General features: G+C 41.1%; 1 long non-coding RNA gene across 1 annotated transcript; it reads left to right on the forward strand.

Moving 5' to 3' along the window:
• The first annotated feature begins 208 nt into the window (after nt 1-208).
• LOC116675359 (uncharacterized) lies at nt 209-18,265 on the forward strand. The gene is made up of 3 exons (XR_004328391.1): nt 209-389; nt 4,286-4,291; nt 18,256-18,265. It is a non-coding gene; the product is annotated as an uncharacterized LOC116675359 (long non-coding RNA).
• Nucleotides 18,266-18,874: the final 609 nt, after the last annotated feature.

Here is an 18,874-nt window from a genome sequence, read left to right on the forward strand (position 1 = left end):
TATAAACTGCAATTATCTGGCATTCTAAGCAGAATATGGCAGATTTGCTAATTCTGAGACTCTGAGAAATTCCCCAAGAAGCAAAGAGTTTATATATTCAGGCTGTGTTGTTGCTTTTGTAGGGCTTCATGTCAAGAAAAATGCAACAAAAAGCGTACAACAATGTCCGAAACAGCAACAAATTAAAAAATGATAACAAAGAAAGCAACAAAAAGTCAGAAAAACAAAGAAAAAATGAGGAAAAAGCTATCAAAATGTTTAAAAAAAGTGACACACAGTAAGAAACAACAACAACACATCAATAAACTCTACATTTCTGGCCCTTGGTGTGATTCTCTTTTTCCATTGTTCCCTTGGTGAAAATGAGTTTGACACCCCTGGTGTAGAAGGTATGTACATGCAGCATATTATTTTCTACAGCTTCTTAAAGAGCTCATCCGAGACATCCCAAGCTTGGCCAAGTTCAAAAAGGCTTCTTGGTAAGTCTGGTCTAACTTCAGCCCTATAAGGGAGCCCATTTCCCCACGTCCTGAAAATGCGCTGACAACCTTTCATGCATTCCAATCAAGGCGACATCAAAACTTGCGAGTGATTGGCATTGTAAGCTTTAGCAAGACTAAATAGTGGATATCCATTAACAGCTTTAGGCTAACTCCTCAATTTGTCAGATTGTGCATGGGCTGCTGCAATTTCTGACGGACCTAAAGATGTGGTAAGTAGCTCCTGATGAATTGTGACCAAAAGTGATCATCATCTGTCTATTTCCCCATTTTCTTGTGGCAGTGGTGGGAGCATATGATAACTGTGGCAAAGAGGCCTAATCTAACCCTTCCACCTCATACAGAAGTGTAAGGATGGGATTTCCCACTCCAATAAGCCCATATAAGTGAAGGGCCCCAGGTGGGTTACTCTTGAACGTGATCTGATGCTTAGCTAGACCTTGAAGTAGCTCAGGAGCCATGGCAGCAGGTCTCTTTCAGTTCTCATTCTGCACCTTGGCGGGCGATGAAATGCCTGAGGACCAGCAAGAAAGCATCAGCATTAAGGCCGTTTATGAGATCCAGATGTGTGCATTTGGTTGTAAGACACTTGATGATTAACCCCCAGTGCTTCTCATGGCGCCAAAAGACCTTTACGGTGTAAGATCCGCAGCAATCCAGTCCTGTGGAGAAGAACAGTGGTTGTGTGGCGAGATTGAGGGGGGTGGACTCTGAACGACCCTTAGAAATAAAGAGCCCGACATTGAATTTCACCCAGAGAATTGAATTTGTTTTAAACCTAAAAACCTAAACCATGACAGTAGAAAAGCACACAGGTTTTATTTACACAAAGACAAATATTTTATTACACAATCATTAAAATTAACCATTTGTATAAAAACAATGAAATAGCATTCACAAAGGGGTTAAGGGAAGAGGGGAGGTGAGTGCTAAGGCCTTACTGGTGAGGAAGAGGAGTCAAGGAAGGGTCCACCCCAATCCCAAGTGGACATGCACACACACAAACACACAGCGGTGATAACTCAGAAAAAAGGGGCACCAACACCACCACCTTTGGCACTCAGTAACTGCAGGTACAAGGGATTTTTTTGGGAAACAATTAGAAACAAAACAATAAATGCAAAATAAACTAAAAAAAAGAAAATTTGAACAGCATTCCGCAACGTATTGCTGCCTGCTGGGTGAAAACCAAAACCAAATATCAATTAAAAAAATAGACTATAAGTTGTAACAGAAAATCTAAATTCTTTAACAGAATTAAACAAACAAAAGAAAACAAAATACTAAGTTGAACCACAATAAATCAACGTTATATAATCAAACAAAATACTGAAAAACAAAAAATATCATTGAATGAAAGAAATACATAATTATCACAATTTATACTCATACAATTAAACAGCACTGGCAGGCCAAAAGTGCAGACCTATCCTCTGTACCAGCAGACAAGGAAAAACCTTGTAGGGCAACAGGTGCAGGAAAGAAGGTACAAGGCTAAATACGCAAGGAGCGTGGGAGATTAACGCCATGGAGGCAAGCCGGTTCAAAGAGTGGCACAAAGCTGGCTAAGTTAACAGCAGTGTGGGATCGGTAGGGACGCTTGTTGCTCCTAGCATGAACAGAACAAGTAGGCTGCCAAACAGCAAAAGTACCAGCCAGGAAGCCTGTGTCGACACGCCGACTTTTAGGAAGAGGCAAACCCCCCTGCCCATAGCACGGTGGCCCACTGGTCTTTCTGTGCGGAGTTTGCATGCTCTTTCCGTGTCTCCATAGGGTTTCCCCAACCACTAAAAACATGTTTCTTTCCCTCTCACTTATGAGTGACGCAGGGTTCCTCCATTGGGGAGGTGAGGTAAGCACCTGAAACTTGGCATAACAATGGCGTGCAGTACATGAAGATGAATCTTCTGGCATTTCCTGCATAACTTCTTTAGTGTATAAGTGCCAGGCTCATGGCCAGTGCAACCACACTTGACCATGACAGCTTTTGCCTGCTGTAGTCCATGTCTCTAACTGCTCCGCTGTCTGGGGCGTGATTGTAGGGCATTGTGATAGATAGTGACCATTACTCCCACAGAAAAAGGCAGACTCTTGCCTGTATTTCTTGGATTCAGTCACAGGAGCGTTCATATAGGCGGTACAGGTTCAGCCTTGGATCTGTAATATAGGTAATAACTGCAATTATCAAAGTAATAACTGGGTAATACATCACAGTAATAAGATTTAAAACTGGGGTAATAAGGTGTGTGTAATAAGGTTTCCCTTTTGTTTCAAGGTAATACTTTACAAATTTATCTGTTTAATCTTGTGACTTCTTACCTGGAAACACGGCTGGTATTTTTATATATATAACCATGAATCAGTGGTACAAAATGCATAACGCCTGTTTGTTTTTTTTTACATAGTAATATTACAATAAGAGGTGCAGTGATTACCTGGAAATGTCGCTGCTAGCTTCCAGATAATCTTCTCACCTCTATTATTCTAAATGATGTCCTGCACGCACGTTACCCTGTGCAATCTGACCAGCAGCTAAACACCTTACTCCATGAAGCACTGGAGACTGGGATCATCCTAACTCAGTTTATTTGACTTACAAAGGGTGAAACTGGGATGAAACACAACAACCAGTTACTTGATAATGATAATTGTTAAAACAACATAACTACACAACACTGTAATACGGAGGTATGTAAGATGAAATAAAGGAAATACGTAATGTATTGTTATACAGTGTGCATAGTAAAAACCTATGTGGTTTATCTAAATATACTAAAATATACTTACATGTGGCACAACCCAAGATAATAGTGGCAAACTAGCTTACTGAAGCATACCGTCAGTCTAATATGAGCTATCAATCATCATCAAAAATATACATATTGCACATCATACTTTCTGACAACAATCAACAGAGCAATCCGAACAGTATTTCAGCCTCTATTTCACATACCGAGAATGCTAACAGAGGCATGTAATGTCGAAGATTGAAGCGGATAGTATGGAGAGATGATAACACGAACCATGAGGCTTCCTGCTCACATTCAACTTCCTGACTAAATCCCAGGGTGCAAAGCTCCTGCAATATAACAAAACAAGGCTAAACAAAACACACAAAACCACACAAAACAAGATTCAGGCAGAGATGAAAAGGGAGGGGGCATGGGGGTGCGGATAAGCAGAGGTTACGGATAAGAGACTGGACTGGAAGATGGTGAGGAATTCAGAGTTGTTGATCTCTTGGGGGAGGGAGTTCCAGATTCTGGGTACTACCTTGAAGGAAGCTCTGTCCTCAAAGCTGCGGAGGTTGGACTTGGGATGGAGACGAGACCGGCTGAGTTGGACCTGAGGGACCGTTAGGGTTGGTAGGGCGAGAGGAGGTCAGTGAGGTATGAGGGTGCCAGATGGTGGAGGGCTTTGTAGGTGAGGACCAGGAGATCTGGTGGGAGATGAGAAGCCAGGGGAGTTGTGGAGAGAGGCTCTGATTTTGGCAATGTTGCGGAGGTGAAAGAAGGGAGAGGGTGGAATCAAAAATCACGCCAAGGTTGTGGGCCTTGGGAGATGGGGAGACAATGGTGAGAGTGGAATTATTGATTTTGCTTAGTGTGGAATTGGAGCCTTTGAGGTGGAATTCTGTTATATCGCTGTTGAGTTTGAGGAAGTTGTGTTGCATCCAGGTTTTAACATCTGACAGACAGGAGGTGATGTGGGAGAGGGGAGGATTGTGGGGGGGATTTCGTGCTGAGGTAGATCTGGGTGTCATTGGCGTAACAGTGGAAGTCCAGGTTGAAGTAGTGGAGTTTATGACCAAGGGGAAGGACGTAGATGATGAAGAGGGGGGAACCGAGCACAGAGCCTTGGGGAATGCCTTAAATGACTGTGGCTGTGTTGGAGGTATGGTTATGGCGAGAGATGAAGTAGGATCTGTGGAGTACCGTCGATACTGAGGTCTTTGAGTCCGGTGAGCAGGATTTGGTGAAACTGTTACAGATTTTAACTTAAGGGGCCATGTTAATTTTATTTCAGAATTCTGTGAGATCAGGTTGTTACATTTTACTCTTATATCCAATCTGCCTTGTTCACTTAGTAGAATAACATATTCTCTCTGATGATGAATATCAGTGCAATAACACTGACTGTAGTCATGTGGTTTGATTGAGTTTTACAATCAAAACACAATGAAGCAATGAACTGTTTAAAAAAATTGAAATTGCCAAATGGACACGCGTTTGTGTTTGTGTGTGTGTAAGACAGAAAAAGAAGGTATAGATTGAGATAGAAAGATCGTAATGGATAAATACATACATTTCTTGCGTGAATGAATTTGTGTTCAATTGCATTTGCCTCCATTTTTGTTCTTGCCTTGTAGTATTTATTTGGTCTAACGGCCCTTGCAGAGTGTACAGTGTAGCAGCCCAACTCTTGTTAATGCTGCAGAGGCTGTAAAGGTTTTCGACAGAAAGTCAATCAGTCTGTTGGCTGGTTATTGCTATAAAAACCTGAGCTGTGTGCTCATTGCTGCTTGAACTGGAACACTGAGTTTTCTTCTCTGTTTTTAACCATCTAATGCCCTTAATCTGATGTGATCTGCGTGTGTGACCAACTCTCTTTTAGAGCAGACTGCTGGCACTGCTTCATGTCTATATAACCTGAAAAATAATAACTGGTGGAAAGTAATTGAGGGACGAAATTTGAGATTGAAACCAAAGTTGGTCAAAGAGTCTGGCCATGTTTGATGAAAAGTCAATTAAAACTGATTTAGCACAATGGTATGCAGTGAAAAACATCCCAAAACTGAAATGAAACAGCATTTTTATCCAAGATATCGCAGGGCTCAAGATTGAGGCTGAATCTCATTTCTCAGTCTTACCCCTTCCCCTTAGTTTTGTACATTGACATGAGAGTTTACCTTTTCAGCGAGGGGTAGGGCTAAGGGGAAGGGCTCGATATCCCTTAAAGCCAAGCAAAGTCCCAAGCTTAGTTGAAACCAAGGGGTACCCAGAATACACTGCGCAACTGGCAACAATGGCGGCCAGATCAACCAGAGAGTCCCATAAATGTAAGTATTTTTGGCTTAAATAATTGATTTAAAAATAATGACAGTCTTGTTTTGTGCTCTACACAGTCCTGTACATATATATTTGTACCCAAGTGTTATGGTAGCGGAAGGAGGACCCAAACGCAGAGTAGCAGGTAGGAGGTTAAAGGCTTATTGTAGAAAGGCAGCAACAGAGTCCAAATAACACAACAGAATTTCAGAGAGCCAGGGAAAAACAAAAAATGGAGCACAAAGTGCTGGAAACTCACTGGGAAGAATACAACAGGAGAACGGCAGGACACACTCACAGGACAAAACAGGTTCAAGGGAAGGCAACATCAAAAACAGGGCAACAGCACAGGGGACAACTCATTGGGAATATCTGGGGCAGGACTGGAACGCAGACACGAACACCTTCGCAAGACAAAAGGATCTGACAAAAGACAAGGGAGGCCCAGACATTAACTGCACAAGGTAATTAGGTAACAAGAAGCAGGTGAGAGGAGCGGGAAGACACAGGAAGTAAATGTAGATGCAAGACAAGACAAAAAAACGGACTTCAAAATAAAGCAGGAAACAGAACATACAGACACTGAGGTGAGAACAAGACAAGACCAACCATACAAGACTGGGGAAAAACAAGACAAAAACACAAAGAGGGCCAAAAGGGAAAAATAAACCAAAACAAAATCCCAAACCACAACACCAAGTTCTTAACTGAAACTTTTTTTAAATCGCTAGTTTGCCACGTTAACGTTACATTGCTTATTTGCACAACAGTCCCGCATTTCTCTGCTTTGAATGGACTCCATACATGTATACAGTTTTAACTAAACTCCATTAGCAGTGAGTTGTGTTTGTTATCAGTGCATAACACTACTAGCTTTGGAGACATAGATACGTGCTTCACACATACTGTCCTGTATCACACAAACCAGGCAGCTGATCCACTTTCGTGCTAAAAACAAGCAGAAGTTTCTAAAATCAAAAAATGCTGCAAAGCAACTATGGGAGTGAGTCATGTGTTCATGTTGTAGCCATTTATTATTGTATTTCTACTGTATTACTGTCTAATCATTTGTAATTCATTCCTGTTCATGCAGCTGTTCATTGTTGTTGGTTATAATGCAGGACTCTGATGTAAGAAATGGGGTTGGAGGGAAAGGTTATTGGCCAGCAAGCATCAGACTGTGGTCTGGAATTTCAGAATAGCTGTAGTTTTTGTTGTTTGTTTGTAGTCTTATGAGTCTTTTTTGAGTATTATACATTTAAGTGCCTTTGTTTTGTGTGTGACATGTAAGTTATAGTTCTAATAGTTGATAATAGTTGTATAATATATATTTCAGTGTGCCGATTTGCTGCAATAGCAGCAAAAGTTCTCATAGAGTTTAATAGGAAATCTTTGGAGAAATTGCTCAACATCGCTCAAAATGACACCTCTTTCGGGCCATGCTGTACCACCATGCTGTAACATAGAAACACAAGTAAAAGTTTAGACCGAAGGCAAGACTTTGACGTTTATTGGGCAGAATGGGCCTTCAGATATCAAGTATGGTTTCTCCCAAATCACAGTTTATGTATTGTCCAGTATTGAAACCATTTCAGATTTTCCAATTTCCCATATAGGAAATGTTGTGCCGGTCACAGACATCTAACTATGGAATCCATCGGACTCAAACATTTGGCTCTGTTCACACCAACTGTGTAGATTCTTGTTGGTTTAGCGCTCGCTACGTCATAGCTGTTTCTGGGGAACAGAAAGGTCTTAAATAGGTTTTAACAAAGGTCCATCTCTGATGGGTTAACACGTCTCTTAACACGTTTTTTATTTTTTATTAAATTTTATTGTTATTCGGATGTGCTCCAAGTAGTGGGCACACTGTTTTTAGTTTTATATAATGTTTTTGCCTGTTATGTTTACTTTACTGGGCAATAAAGACAGATTTTTTTTAACAAAGAAAGTGTTTCTGAACGTCAATGAGATTCAAAACAGTGATAACTGAAACGGATATACAACACACCATGCAGTGTGTATAAAAATATTTATTGCAAACAGACCTAAGTAGTACACAGATATGAACATCTGCACCAAGACCACCAAAGTAAACATTAAAGAACCATAAAATATGTATACAGTTATATATGACACTGTTGTCAAACCCCACACTATCAACATACACACACTTGCGCATGGCTTGCAGAAGTGGTGTCTCATTTCATAAGGGTATGTTTTCACCCCTAGCTCTCACCACACAGTTTCAAGGGACAAGGGCTAGGGGTAAGACAAAGGGCTAGGGGAAGGGGAAAGGGTAAGACAGAGAAATGGGATTCAATCTAAAGCTTGCCCGCTTGTCCAGGACAAGTGGATTTTTTGTAGGGCAAGAGAAAAGAAATTTACCTGCCCCACTGGACAAGTTAAAACTTAAACAAAATAAAATGCCATGTTACTTCATGTTACGTGCCACTCAGTACATCTATTAAAATGTTACCAATTTGAAACAACTACATTTTTTTACCCACGATTTGGGGCAGCGGACCCAGCCCACTATTTAGCTCATGCTTTGTAAACGATGCAGCATAAAAGAACGGCGGAACCAGCAAGCCAGCCAGTTATCAAACGTTAGCTTACTCCGCCTTAACGTTACCTCATCGCCACATCGTTCACAGAAAACGAGCCGATTACTCGTGGCAATAGCAATGTGTGGATGAAGCATGAAGTTAATTTGACTCATTAGCAACTGGCTCTCTGCCTCGTACCGTTAGATAAGACAAGAAAACTTTATTTGTCCCAACAGCAAAGACAAGAGCAGAGATAGATAAATGTACAAGTATCATAAACAAGTGTCAAACAAAGAAGTACTGTTCATACAGTAAAACAAGTTACTGCACATTAAATAAGACTAAAATAGGATGCCTTATACGGTCTCCTGCGGCATGAATAAAATAGTTTAGGATAAAAGTATTGTAGAAGGGCAATGCACACAAGTCAGATATAGCAAACTGTATTGTACAATAGTGCACATGAATTAGTAAAATTGCACTTATGGAAATTGCACAAATGAAAATTATGCAAAGATGTAACAATGGCACATGGGATATATTGCAACAGTGTTCATTGTACAGGCTGACGGCCGCTGGAAGACAAGATCTGTGGTATCTCTCCTTCACACAGCGGGGGTGGAGCAGCAGTTACTACTCCACAGCCTGTTTGTCAGGTATTGTACATCCTCAGCTCCATGACTTGCCAGATTAAATATCAGCTAATAATTAACTGTAACGTAACTACACCTTTTAAAGGATCCCTTGGTATTTCAGCCTCTGCCGGGTAGATAGTGAAATTGTAAAAGAGGAAAAAAAGCTAACACCAACATTTAGTTGCAAAATCCATAGTTATGTCTACAAAATTCAACACACTACTTCCTCTGGTGATGCACTGCACACCAGAATGGTGAAAGTACACACCAGAAAGTATTACTTAGTATTATGCAGTCTGGAGATCCTTTTTTCTTGTTAAAGGGAACATCTATTATTGGGACACATTTCTTTCTACTGTTTCAACTGAATTGTATTAGTGTTGATAGTGTTTGGATTCTGTCAACGGTTTGTTCGAATTCTGCATTAGCAAAACACAAATAAAATCACAACATGAGAAATCTTTACCCGGACAAGTCACTTTTGTGCATGAACAAGTGAAACGTAAATTTAATTGTCCAAAGGATAATTGCCTCAAAAAGTTATTATCAAGCCCTAGTATCGGCATCTAGAGATGTCAACGTTAACGTCAACGTCAGCCTGTCACGTGGTCGGTTGGTTCACCACTTTGGTATGGACTGAAATATGTCGACTGTGCTTCAGACATTCTTTGGTGTTCCTCTGACTTTTCAGGTCAACATTTCATTTTGTCCAATACTTTGGTTTTTGAACAATTGCCTGTAAAATGACTCATTGACTTCAGCTGTATTTTGTGTTAGCAGGCTAAAATGCTAAACTAAGATGGAAAATCCATTCAACTTTTCATATGCTACACATTAGCATGTTGGCATTGTCATTGTTAGTATGCTAATGTTAGCAATTAGCTCAAAACAGTAGACTGTTTTTTGGCTGTACTGTGCTCCTCAACAGCAGTGGATAGGAAATACCAGGCCTATACCTTATTTTATATTTCTGCCCACAAAAATGGCATAACAGTGATGCACATTTTCAAAGACGGAACCTTAAAATCGTATGGTAGTAAAAGTTGGAGTATCGACAAATGAGATATGAATAATAAAACTGTCAGTTCATTGTGAGGGCTTTTACAATGCATCAATTACACTTTATTGACAAATCAATATAAGGTTTACAGAATCAAAACAAAGCTGTAACTGAAGCATATGAGCTCCTCTGAGGTTTTGTGAGGTAATCCATTTAATTTAGCTAGAATGAATTTCAGATCCAGTTAATAGTCATAATACTGTTTTGAATACAATTCAGACAATGTGGCAATGACTCTCAGAGGGTGTGAGAAATAAAACGACGGCACTACCCTGTGCTTTCTGGTTATTCCAGGCCAGCAAGTGTGAATTTAAACCTCAGACACTCAGGCACTGATTTCCAACTCACCTGGGCAGGTGTTCACAACAACAGTACTTGTGCAGGCTGAAACCAGAAGCAGCTCTGCACAGGCTGTGTGTAATAATGTAGGACAAATACAGAAGGGTTAATTACAGGTGAGTATGTGCTCAGAGATTAGTACGGCGGGACACACAGAGGGTATCGTGAGGATAATAATGTGGTATAATCATGTAAGGCCATAAGTAGAGGGGAAGACAGACTGGCCTGTCTGAACTGGCTCAGGTGGGATGTCGAGAGGTAAGTAGTCAATAAAGGGCTTTCATGTGACATAATTAACTGTCTGGTGGCCATGTTGGAGGTCCTCAGCTCAGCGAACAGCTGTTTTTTTGTGTCCTGTCAGTTTCTGATAACTAAATATTTCCACTACTAAATATCAATGTGTTGTTGTTAAAGCAACAGTTTTAACAGTTTATAAAATATCTAATTCAATTTATTGCCAGATGACAGGATGCACGGACAAAACTGCCCAAACCATTATTTTTTTGGCATCTATTTTGACAGGACAGCTGAAGATATGAAAGGGGAAAGAGGGGGGATGACATGCGCAAAGGGCCACAGGTCGGAGTTAAACCCCAGCCTGCTGCCTTAAGGAATAAACCTCTATATATAGACTGCTGCTCTACCAACCGAGCTATCTGGCGCAAGTGAGGCTCAAAAGATACTAAAAAACCCTTTCCCATTGAGGGCTCAACCAGGGCTGTCTTTGTGTTTGAAAGGTTAACCCGGATTGACTGATTCAGCTTCAAAAACTAAGTCGAGAGGTGGGTTGAACATGAATTGGACAAGGGGCAATTTCAATGTGAATTGCACATGACCAGGGCATGGTCAATATTACGTTATATTTCTCTCAGTCACAGCATTGCTGCTCTTTTTCTCCCTCCACCGAGACATACGTTACAGCCGACAGTTCAGTGTTGCCACTGGCTTGCCGAGATTTCTCTTAACAAGTTAGCTGTTCACTGAATATGATGTGTAAACCCCGGGCCATTTCCAGCACGTAAGGTATATTGTGTAGTGACCCAGGTCATATCTTAATTTCCAGGCCTGGGGATCAACCAATGTTGACTGGCTTGGTTTGAATTGACAAAAGAAGAGTTGAACACGGGTCATGTAATGCTGGTCTGACCATGGTCATTGGTGTTAAAGAGGTATAAAAGACAAAACCCACCTGTTAACCCTGCTGCCATTCAATTCAATTCAATTCAATTTTATTTATAGTATCAATTCATAACAAGAGTTATCTCAAGACACTTTACAGATAGAGTAGGTCTAGACCACACTCCAGAATTTACAAGGACCCAACAGTTCTAGTAGTTTCCTCCAGAGCAAGCAACAGTACGACAGTGGTAAGGAAAAACTTCCTTTTAGGCAGAAACCTCGGTCAGACCCAGGCTCTTGGTAGGCGGCGTCTGACGGCCGGTTGGGGTTAGTGGAAATAACAAAAATAGAAAAAAAATCTGTACAGAATACGGCTGATGGAATGAATACCAAAAGTTGAATGTAATTTAAATAGTAAAAAAAATCAATACTACTTAAATGCTGAAAATACTACAGAGCTAACGTTAAAACAGGGAGGACTGACAGGCTTTGGCTAGAAATGGAAAGGATGGGATATAGTTTAAATGAGCCAAAGTGCTTTTGTTAACATTATTTAGTTCATTCTTATTTCCTAACTTTGTTATAAAGTTTTGTTGTAGATCATCTATTCTTCTCCGCCGTGTTTGTGTGTTCTCTCCCCTTTTCCCTGTGTGTCATGTGACTCCTATAGATGTGTTGTTGCAAAGCAGTTGCTTGTTGCTGTCCGTACACAGCCTTACCTTTATCCATAACTTTGCCAACAATGGTGTAGAACCCAAAATGCCTTGACAGTTAATTTTCAAATGCTTTAATGTAGTTGACTATCCAAGGGAAATATAATGGTCATGGTGAGAAGAACACCTAACTGAGTGTTGGTAGGAAACAGGATGTGAACAGTGGTACTCCATTTTCCTCTTTACAACGTTTGCATTGCTGGGTTTTAAGAAATTGTAGTTATGTATGTGGTGGGTTGTGAATCTGTGATGGGTTTCAAAAGTCTAACAAAAGAACTAAGAAATGGAAAATGGTCCAGAGGTTGAAGATGGATAATGCAGATGAAGTTGAGAAGCTCCCCAGGAAAATAAAGTCAGAAGGACACAAGTGCTACCGTACACGCTTCATTTCTGTGAGGTTTTACTCACCCTGTAGCAGTGCACCCAGCAGCACATCAGTAGTAATTCTCCCCTTTTACACCAAAATACCATGCCAGAAAACCTTTTTCTACCTTGAGAAATCAGTGAAAAGCTTTGGCATGAAGTATGCACAAACCACACTCGAACTGCAGCACTACACTGTTGCGTGTCTCACAAGTGGAGTAACCCAATGGAAGTCTTTCACCATTTATCTTAGCATGATGCACACTCTGATGTCATTCCTTGGCTGCATTAGAACCGTGATGAAGGCTTCTGGCATGGAAGCTCTGCTTGCAGTGGCATTTGGTGGCATTACCAACATTGTCAATAGCAAATCCTGGATAAATGCACTGCATGCATATCGGATGCTTGTGGCTATCTTCCAAGATCTTCTGAAAGATGACCCACAGAATTTGACACCTAATGGTCATGGCCCTCTTAAATCTCTTTGTCATTGAATTGAGCAAATTAATCACTGGTTGTCTCAGAATTTCCTCCAGCTAAACAAAGATCTAAAATCTAAAGATCTTTTGTTTGAGATGTTTTTTGAGCTGTTCTCAACCACTCACATGATTTAGATCACATGAAGAGAGCAATTTACATTGCACTGCTGTTAGCATTATGGCAGCGACCAATGCAGGTGTTAATGTGGCTGCTTTGCTCTCTGCTGGTAAATGAACGCTGATGGCTGATGTCAGAATCGTTTTGCTGGTTGTTTTTTCTACTTTCCAGTTCCTTTCCTGTCAGGGAGTGGCCATTAGAGCCAAAGAGTCCAATTTTATGCAGATGCGATACATGCATGCAAATCACAGAGTTACGATCATGGCTGGCTCGTAAGGAGAACAATTGGCTCTCTTATGACATCCTAAACGAGATGATTTAAATTATGGCTCATGGGGCGCTGTTGAGCATGGAGGAGTGAGACGTGTTTTGCATAGCTCCGGTAACTTTTCTTTTATTAATACACTAAACACCTGTACATCCGCCTAAAAGTGCCTTAGAGTGATATAAGAAGATATAAGCAAGTGGGAAATTTAACCTAAAAGAAGAGAACAATGTCAAAAAAGGGGAAATCAAAAAGAACGACCAACAAGAAGCAGGCCTCGACCAACCCTCGGACTCAACTGAGGTGGTGGAGCCCGGCAACCTGAGTGAGGAGGCGGACCCACCCAACCGGGCTGTATATACATGCGCCACAATTGATGTCCGTCTACAGACGGTGTACACCGTGCTGAGAGGCGAATTGGCTCCAACTAAAGAAGAACTGCAGACTTCCATTATGGCCCTGGAAAAAAACGTAACTTCACATGCTAACACTATAGGAGAGTTAGAGAAGTCTGCTTCACACCAGTTGGACGATGTCACTGCACTTCAACGTCAAGTCACTCGCCTGAGCTCAGTAGAAAAACTAACTGGGAAATGCGAAGACCTAGAGGGGCGCTCGAGGAGACACAACATCCGGATCATCGGAGTACCCAAGGGGACCAAGGGACCCAAGCCGAGGGACTTTATTGCCGGACTGCGGCAAGAGATACTTTCCCTGGGTGAGAAGCCTCTCATTGATAGAGCGCACCGGACCCTCCAAAGGCGACCCGAACCTCATGAGCCACCCAGACCCTTCGTGTTGAGACTACACTACTTTCACACGTTGGAGGACATCCTACGTAAGGCCGCAGAGGCAAAACAGCTCTACCATGGTGGTAAAAGGATCCAAATCTTTCCGGATTACCCGCCTGCCGTGGCTAGAAAGAGAGCGTTATTCAATGGCACCAGGGAGCTGCTACGGGGCAGACCTGGGGTCAGGTACGGCCTCCTCTATCCTGCCAGACTCCTAATAATCCACAATGACACACAGATATCATTCATAGATGCCTAAAAAGCGTAGAAATATGCTGAACGCCTTTCGGCACCGGGTTCGACTGAAATAAGACAGGAGGACCCTTAAACTGATGCAATCACTGCTGATGCGGTGAATCATGATATCCAGAGTTGTGGCTATGTACTGGTGCTTACTAGTTAGCCTTTGTGGCTAGCGCTAGTACAACACTAGCAGTCACCTATCCACGTGAGTTATATGCTCATACACACACAGCTAGTGCATCACCATCTGACTGTTAAACCACCATTATCATTAGACGTATAGCTGCACAATTCTTAGTCCTCCCTCGTAGATTATGGCTGGCACTGTTACCGTTTTTCTCATATATTTCTTATTTTTTCCGTTCGATATCATATCTAGGGCCCATGCAATTGTTCACCTTGTTCTCTTGAAGTGTGGAAATGGCTCACTGTTATTGAAAGCTATTCAATGTAATGATGCATCCTTTTGTTGTAGATGTTAATGAGGTCGGTTCCCGGGTTGGAGTTACAACTCAGTTGAGTTTGTGATCATACATATTTAAACTATTTTCTCTTTTTGTTACATAGGGTGTGCGTCCCTACTTTTGGGAAAATCTGACCGCAGTTTTCCCTCTTGCTATAGATAATGTGCCCATGGATATTATATTACTATGGCACTTTAACTGATCATATTTTCTTCTCTTCACTAAACTACCTAAACGTTTTGTGTACGTTACCGAGCTATGGGATCACAGATAGGAGTTAGCATCAGGCCACCAGAAGGTGTGGGGAAGTAACTTAAGTTACTGATTCAGTTGTACTTACTTCCTTGAGAAGGCTCGCGCCACATTCACTTTGAACTGGCAAGAGCAGCTTTGTTTTCATTTGTTTCTTTGGGGATTGGGCTGACCTTGATAATGGTTGTGGGACAGACTGGGGTAGAATGGTGGGGAGGGATAGGAAAACCACTCACTCAAATCCTACACATTGACAACCGCACTGCCACGGATACCGTACCAATCATAGATTCCTAATGTGTGATAGGTTAAACATTGACAGCAGAGGGACAAAGGGTCTTACATGCTCCAGCTGGAATGTACGCGGCGTAAACAACCCAGTCAAAAGGGGTAAAGTTCTGGCACATCTAAAGTCTCTGATCTCAGACATTATGTTCTTACAGGAAACTCACTTAAAAAGTAGCTCGCACGGCAGGTTAAAAGCAAATTGGATAGGGGAAGTTTACCACTCAAACTTTTCATCCAAAGCAAGAGGTGCAGCCATTATACTGAGAAAAGGTGTGCCCTTTTTACAGAAAAAAACAATCACTGACAAAGAGGGCCGCTATATTATAGTGACTGGTGAAATCCATAATATTTCCCTTACTTTAGTAAATATGTATGCTCCCAACATAGATAATCCCATTCTCTTTCAGAAGGTCTTTTCACTGATACCAGATATTTCACAAACACATCTGATAATAGGGGGCGACTTTAATACTGTCCTCGACACATATCTTGATAGGTCCTCCACAAAGAGACTCGCAAGACATGCCTCTAGTGAATTTTTAAATATGTTCATTAATAAGACAAATGTTCTGGATATATGGAGGGCAATGAACCCTTCAAATAGGGACTATTCATTTTATTCACCTGTACACAACTCCTACAGTAGGATAGACTACTTCCTGGTGGACGCCAGACTTGCTCCGTCCACACTGAATGCGAAATATCACAGCATTGTGATTTCAGATCACAGCCCACTCACCTTTTCATTGTGTTTAGATCATGTAGATAAGCCACACACCCATTGGAAACTGAACTCGCACTTACTCACTGAAAATAAATTCTGTGACTATTTAAAAGACCAGATTTCTTTATATTTCTAAATAAACGACAACTCTGATACCTCTTCTTCCATCCTCTGGGAAGCATTCAAGGCTTACATAAGAGGCTGTATCATATCGTTCGAGGCTTCTAAGCGAAAAGTAAATAAGACTAAAGGAATTAGAAGACCAAATTAAATTACTTGACATAGAAAATGCACACTCCCCCTCTATTATATTACACAGGAAAATAGCAACACTTAAGTATGAATACAATAAAATTATCTCTGCTAAACTAGGTAAAGCATTCCTCTATACTAGGCAAAAATATTTTGAATTTGGTGACAAACCACACAAGCTGCTAGCTAGACAACTCAGGAAAATGGAAAACGACAAAACGATACACAAGATAAAAGCCCACAATAATGCAATACTTACAAAGCCTAAAGATATCAATGACAGATTTCTTGAATTCTATACTGATTTGTATACTTCAAAGACCACTTCAGACTCTGTAACTATTAATGCATTTTTAGACAGATGTGAGCTTCCCAGACTGAGTGAGGAAGACTGTGATTCTTTGAATTCTGACCTCACAATTGCAGAGGTTCGAGGTGCCATTGCCTCCCTAAAGAGTAATAAGACACCTGGTCCTGATGGACTTCCAGGGGAATTATACAAAACATTCAGTGAAAATCTATCTCCTTATCTGTTGAAAGTATATGAACACGCCCAGATACAGGGTAATCTACCCCCCACCTTAACTGAGGCTGCGATCACATTAATTCACAAAAAAGGAAAGGACCCACAGAAAGTAGGCGCTTATTGTCCCATCTCCCTCCTTAATGCCGATGGGAAGTTGTTTGCTAAGATACTGGCTAACAGACTGAATCCTCTACTGGGAAAGCTGGTTCATATGGACCAGACAGGTTTCATACCAAATAGGAGTGCTTCTTTCAATCTTAGACGTCTTTTCATATATATATATACAAAGAGAGGTCCACCTACTGATTTTGTGATACTTGCACTTGACGCTGAGAAGGCATTTGACCAGATTGAGTGGTGCTACTTATTTGAAGTTCTTAATAGGTTCAATTTTGGAAGTAAATTCTTGTCACTTATTATCACTCACTTACAGGAATCCCATGGCTCAAATCCTAACAAACCGGACAATATCCTCCCCGTTTAGCCTAAACAGAGGGACAAGACAGGGATGCCCGTTATCCCCTTTAATTTTTGCACTGGCTATTGAACCTCTAGCCCAAAGTATCAGATTAGAACCCCAGATCTATGGATATTCCACCAAAGACACCAATAATAAGATATAATTATATGCAGATGATATCCTGTTATATACAACACAGCCTGAAATTACTATCCCAAATCTTCTTGACAAAATCAACCTGTTTGGGACCTTTTCTGGTTATCGGATCAATTGGACTAAAAGCGTTTTAATGCCGGTCTATATGAATGACCTAGCACACCTAGATCACTTCCCATTTAAGGTCTCCCCGAAGAATTTACCTATTTGGGGATTGAGGTGACAAAGCAGTACTCCTCTCTGTTTCAAGCAAATTTCCCTCCTCTAATAGAGCAATTGCGGAGTAGGATTTCATTCTGGGACACACTCCCAATTTCTTTAATTGGGAGAATTAATGCATAAAGATGATTTTCCTCCCGCAATTGTTATATCTTTTTCAAAACATCCCAATGTTTCTAAAAAAATCTTTTTTTAAACAACTAGATTCTCTAATAGTTCCCTTTCTGTGGGGACAAAGGGCTCACAGAATTGGCAAAAAGCATCTCTGTAGACCGAAGCCAAAGGGGGGATTGGCACTCCCAGACTTTTTGCTATACTACTGGGCCTCGGCAATCAAGACGTCCACCTTTTGGTTGGACGCATCAATACCAATGCCTGACTGGCTACTACTGGAGCGGGAAGACTGCCGCCCGTATTCTATGGCCACGGTCCTACTAGCTCCGGTCGCGATTAAAAAAAACCTGTATAATAACAATCCCATCATACATAGCATGAGCCGTACTTGGAAACAAATCAAGACCTCCTTTACTCTTAAACCAATCTCTCTTCTATTACCCATCACTAGAAATCCCACGTTTGCCCCTTCCAGTTTGGATGGAGCCTTCTCTACATGGAGTGAAAGGGGTGTCCATTGTGTTGGGGACTTATACGTGGGAGTTGTCTTTGCTTCATTCACACAATTACAGAAGAAGTATGAGCTGGGGAATAATGACTTCTTTTGTTACCAACAAATTAGGGAGTACGTTTGGAAACACTTGAGAGATTTTGAGACAGAATCACAATCTAGAATAGAGGACTGCCGTAAATTGCTCCCTAACGAGAGTAAACTGATATCCCGCATCTATGAGAATCTCTTATTAATAAGCTCCCCATCAACTGAAAATTATAAGCATAAGTGGGAAGAGGAACTTGGTGAATCTATTCCAGATGACTTATGGAAGGAAAGTCTTGAAAAAATACACAATTGTTCAGATAACGCAAGACATTGTCTTATCCAATTTAAAATTACATAGGCTTCATTGCTCGAAGGAAAAACTACATACCATACCCAGAGGTGTCACCTATGTGTGATAAATGCCATTCTTCCGTACATCACTTCTCTCTCCATAGTTTTGCTTTGTGCCCAAGGATCCAGCCATTCTGTATTGATATATGTCGCATTATGTCTGAGGTCATAAATATTTCAATCAAACCTGAGCCCCTGTTCATCATTCTTGGAATATCGAGACCTTCAGAAAACTGACTGTGGCACAGCAGGGCTTTCCTCATATTGTCTTATAATTGCAAAGAGATTAATCCTTCTCTTGTGGA

Source organism: Etheostoma spectabile, unplaced genomic scaffold, assembly GCF_008692095.1.
Source record: "Etheostoma spectabile isolate EspeVRDwgs_2016 unplaced genomic scaffold, UIUC_Espe_1.0 scaffold00001818, whole genome shotgun sequence".
NCBI classification, from domain to species: Eukaryota; Metazoa; Chordata; class Actinopteri; order Perciformes; family Percidae; genus Etheostoma; species Etheostoma spectabile.